The 5,438-nt window shown below is 51.9% G+C and overlaps 1 long non-coding RNA gene across 4 annotated transcripts in view; it reads left to right on the top strand.

Annotated features, from left to right (window-relative positions):
• Window positions 1-5,438, top strand: part of LOC144291390 (uncharacterized) — a 122,330-nt gene that overhangs the window by 36,347 nt on the left and 80,545 nt on the right. The gene's annotated exons all lie outside the window — the stretch shown is intronic.

Genomic DNA, 5,438 nt, shown 5'->3' on the forward strand with positions numbered 1-5,438 from the left:
CCGCAACTGCCACCTCCCGGACACTTCCTTTCTACGTAGAACATGGAGACTGTTCTCCCTCCCACACGTTTTGGGGCAAACTGTTGAAAGATGGGGCCTTTCCTCCCTGGCAGATAATCTCTGGTCCTGGGCACTTGTGCGCTAATGCCACCACGCCTCCTCCATTCACTTGAGAAGCGTCGCTAGAGCCTGACCACAAGCACGGTCCCCGGGACTAGGGTGCGGCCAACGTGCTGTGCCCTGGAGGGTGCAGGCAGATGGGTGAGCCCAGCACCGCAGGGCGAGACTCGCTCCATGGGGTGTGGAGGTGTGTCCTCTGGCTGAAGCTTCGGGATCCTGTGCTCACTTCAGCTTTTCAGAACCTGCTGGAAACCCATGTCAGCTCTGCAACCACAATTCTTTTTTCTTGAAAGCTCATCAGATTTCTGAAAACCACAGGTTAGAGCAGACACAGTTCAGAAGACACTGAGGAATCCCCTACTTTGGCATCTGCTTTGTCCGTGAGTCAGGGACCTCATGGCTGGAGTTCCGGAAAAGCACACATGCAGAGAAGAGTCTCAGAAGCAAGAGACACACACAGATGCTTAAGTGCTTAAATACAGATTTACTGCAAACCAACACTGGAGAGGGGACTTCGTGGGTGGGCACTGGTCTCCGCGGACCTCAGCTGATGGAGCTCACTGGCCAATCTGTGGCAGCCGCGTCTGGAGAGAGAAAACACACAGGCTGCACTGGCTCCAGGGCCCAGGCCAGCAGCAATGGGCAGAGGACACCCACGAGGACGGCCTGCCATCGGCCGCATGGCCCAGTGCCCCAGCCCGCCACTCTGACGCTGGTGAGCCACTGCCACGGCAGGCGGAGTGGGCCAAAACACAACACTGAAAACGACATCAGAGAAGATGACGGACCATGGAGTCCATGGCTCCCCAGTCTCCCGAGTAGCTGGGGTACGGTGCATGCCCCACCTCGTCACACCAGGAGACCCCGACGAGACCATCGAGACCGGTTCTCACACACGTGCATGCCATGAGAGCCCTGGGACATGGGACAGGTGTGCAAATCCTGGGGACCCTGAGGATGGGTCTCAGCAGCTCCAGCAACAGGCTCCGGCCCAACTATGGGGGCAGATCTCTGGGCCCCCTTGGCGACGCTCCTCCCAGCCATCTGGTGTCTGCACCTCCTTCGACCGCACGAGAGCTACCCAATGCTTCCCAGGGGCTGCTTCGGACATATTCGGGCATCCCCACCCATTTCTGGCCACCTCGAGCCACAAACCTGCCCCCACACGACTGACGAGTCAGCTCCCACCTACTCAAGCCATTTGAAGGGGGCCATCGCCTAGAAAGGAGTCCTCCTCAGCCTCCAGGACAGCCACCAAGGGAAGGTCCCAGGAAACCTGCCAGCTGACAGCCCCACAGAGCAGCGGGCATGCGGCCTGCGGGCCTGGGGTGGCTCAGGCCCCACAGGCAGAGGAGAGGCAGGAGGAAAGGCTGTGGCTGTGTCTCCTGAGGGCACCTGGTCAGCTCCCCAACAAGGACCAGGCCCCACAGAGGACGTGGGAGGACAGTTCCTGCTGCGTCTGTGGCCTACTCGGGAAGGTGTCCCCACATCCAGCAGCGCCGACCAAGAGCCCCAGTCTGGTCTTCCCGACAGGGCCTTGCAGCTGGCAGACGCACACACACACCAAGCGAGAGCACAAGCGCGGGTGTGCAAGAGAGATGAAGCCGAGCCCCCCCCCCCCCCGCCCTCCTCAGAAGCAGCCGGCCCAGAACCCGCTCCCCGGGCCCAGCACAAGGAAAGGAAGCAGAGCCCACGCAGTAGCAGCAGGAGGAGAGCGGGTGGCCGGTGTCCCGCTCCCCCCACGCTGCTCCCAACACTGTGGAGATGCAGGGCCAGGCACTGTGGGTTCACCCTTTTTTTTAAATTTATTTATGATAGTCACAGAGAGAGAGAGAGGCAGAGACACAAGCAGAGGGAGAAGCAGGCTCCATGCGCCAGGAGCCCGATGTGGGACTCGATCCCGGGTCTCCAGGGTTGCGCCCTGGACCAAAGGCAGGCGCCAAACTGCTGTGCCGCCCAGGGATCCCTCACCCTTTTTTTTTTAAGATTTTGTTTATTGGAGTTCAGTTTGCTGCCATGTACCATAACACCCAGTGCTCATCCCACCAAGTGCCCTCCTCAGTTCCAATCACCCAGTCACCCCAACCCCCCACCCACTTCCCCTTCCACTACCCTTTGTTCATTTCCCAGAGTTAGGTGTCTCTCATGTTTTGTCACCCTCACCGATATTTTCACTCATTTTCTCTCCTTTCTCTTTATTTCCTGTCACTAATTTTTATATTCCCCAAATGAATGAGACCATATGATGTTTGTCCTTCTCCCATTGACTTATTTCATTCAACATAATACCCTCTAGGTCCCTCCACGTCGAAGCAAATAGTGGGTATTTGTCATTTCTATTGGCTGAGTAATACTCCATTACATAGGTAGAACACATCTTCTTTATCCATTCATCTGTCGATGGGCACCGAGGCTCCTTCCACAGTGTGGCTATTGTGGACATTGCCGCTATAATGATCGGGGTGCAGGTGTCCTGGCGTTTCACTGCATCCGTATCTTTGGAGTAAATCCCCAGCAGTGGAATTGCTGGGTCGCAGGGCAGCTCTATTTTGAACTCTTTGAGGAAGCTCCACACAGTTTTCCAGAGTGGCTGCACCAGGTCACACTCCCACCCACAGTGCAGGAGGGTTCCCCTTTCTCCACATCGTCTCCAACATTTGTTGTTTCATGTCTTCTTAATGTTCACCATTCTCACTGGTGTGAGGTGGGATCTCATTGTGCTTTTGAGTTGTGTTTCCCTGATGGCCAGTGATGCGGAACATTGTCTCATGTGCGTGTTGGCCATGTCTATGTCTTCCTCTGTGACATTTCCGTTCAGGTCTTTTGCCCATTTCATGATTGGATTGTTGGTTTCTTTGCTGTAGAGTTGAATAAGTTCTTTAGAGATCTTGGACACTGGCCCTTTATCTGATGGGTCATTTACAAATATCTTCTCCCATTCTGTGGGTTGTCTTTTAGTTTTGTTGAGCGTTTCTTTTGCTGTGCAGAAGCTTCTCATCTTGATGAAGTCCCAGTGATTCATTTTGGCTCTTGTTTCCCTGGCCTTCATGGATGTATCTTGCAAGAAGTTGCTCTGGCCAAGTTCAAGAAGGGTGCTGCCTGTGTTCTCCTCTAGGATTTTGATGGCTTCCTGTCTCACATTTAGATCTTTCATCCACTTTGAGTTTCTCTTTGTGTACGGTGGTGTGAGAGAATGGTCCAGTTTCATTCCTCTGTGTGTGGCTGTCCAATGTTCCCAGCAGCATTTATTGAAGAGACTTTGTTCCAGTGGATGGTGTTTCCTGCTTTGTCGAATATTAGCTGACCATAGAGTTGAGGGTCCACTTCTGGATTCTCTGTTCTGTTCCATTGATCTCTGTGTCTGTTTTTGTGCCAGGACCACACTGTCTTGATGACCACAGCTTTGTAGTACAACTTGACATCCAGCATTGTGATGCCCCGGCTCTGGTTTTCTTTTTTAATATTCCCCTGGCTACTTGGGGTCTTTTCTGATTCCACACTAATCTTCAGATGATTTGTTCCAACTCTCTGAAGAAAGTCCATGGTATTTTGATAGGGATTGCGTTCAATGTGTAAATTGCCCTGGGTCACGTTGACATTTTCCCAATAAATGAATTCTTCAAATCCATGAGTATGGAATAGTTTTCCATCTCTTTGTGTCCTCCTCCATTTCTTTCAGACGTGTTCTGTAGTTTTTCGAGTAGGGATCCTTTACCTCTTTGGTTAGGTGTATTCCTAGGTATCTCATCCTTTTGGGTGCAATTGTCAATGGGAATGACTCCTTAATTACTCTTTCTTCAGTCTCATTGTTAGTGTATAGACATGCCACTGATTTCTGGGCATTGATTTGGTATCCTGCCACGCCGCTGAATTTCCTGTATGAGTTCTAGCAATCTTGGGGTGGAGTCTTTTGGGTTTTCTAGGTACAATATCATGTCATCTGCAATGAGGGAGAGTTTGACCTCTTCTTTGCCAATTTGAATGCCTATTATTTCTTTTTGCTGCCCAATTGATGAAGCTAGGACTTCTAGTACTATGTTGAGTAGCCATGGTGAGAGTGTACGTCCCTGTCGTATTCCTGATCTTAGTGGAAAGGCTCCCAGTGTTTCCCCATTGGGAATGATATTTGCTATGGGCTTTTCGTAGTTGGCTTTGAAGATGTTGAGGAATGTTCCGTCTATCACTACAGTCTCAAGAGTTTTGATCAGGAATGGATGCTGTATTTTGTCAAATGCTTTCTCTGCATCTATTGAGAGGATCATCTGGTTCTTGTTTCTTCTCTTGTTGATGTGATCCATCCCATTGACTGCTTTACGAGTGTTGAACCAGCCTTGCATCCTGGGGATAAATCCCACTTGGTCATGGCCAGTAATCTTCTTAATGTATTGTTGGATCCTGTTGGCTCATATCTTGTTGAGAATGTTTGCATCCATGTTCATCGGGGATATAGGTCTATAATTCTCCTTTTTGGTGGGGTCTTTGGTTTTGGAATTAAGGTGATGCTAGCCTCATAGAATGAGTTTCGAAGTATGAATGGACCTAAAGTACCACGATGTATAATTTAAAAGCAACAGAGTCAATTTTTACAAAGTTAACTTATCCTTTATTACAAATAAAATTTATGAAGCAATTATAGAGGTTTACAAAAAACACAAAATACAGAAACAGCACAATGAAAGGGGAGGGGAAGGCTTCAATTGTGCTGCAGCCATCACAAGCTGCTGCTCGGGGGCCAAGGCTGGTGGCTCCACTGAGGCAGGTGGCAGTCCGGCCCTTCGATGAACTCGAGAGCCGGCACCGGGACATGCTCCTCCTTCTGGGGTGGCCAAGAAGCAGGTGGCTCCTCCAGGTCGGGACAGTGAATCAAAGGTATGACCCCCAGGTACTTTGGCTTGACCTCAGCAGCTGGCATCTCAGCCCAGGCTTAGCTTTCAGCACCAGCAGCTGGGACCGGCTCGATCACCTCAGGCCCAGGAGCTTCAGCAGGCCCCACAGTCAGCCTCGGGGCGGGGCTCTTGCCACGATGGTTCAGGGTGTTGCTCGGGGTCCGAAGCCGGTTGCTCCCCTGAGTGAGGTGGCTGCTCCAGCACATCAATGACCTCGATAGCTGGTGGTGGGGCCCGTTCGGTTTCCAGGGCTCCCAAGGGTGCAGGTGGCTCTTCCAGGTCGGGACAGGGATTCAGAGATCTGACCACCACATACCTTGGCCTGAACACAGCAGCTGGCATCACGGTTTGGGCCAAGCCCTCAGCTCCAGCAGCTGGGACCAGCTCCATCACCTCAGACCCTGAAGGTGCAGCAGCCCCCACAGTCAGGGC

The sequence above is a fragment of the Canis aureus genome, chromosome 20, assembly GCF_053574225.1.
Source record: "Canis aureus isolate CA01 chromosome 20, VMU_Caureus_v.1.0, whole genome shotgun sequence".
Classification (NCBI taxonomy): domain Eukaryota; kingdom Metazoa; phylum Chordata; class Mammalia; order Carnivora; family Canidae; genus Canis; species Canis aureus.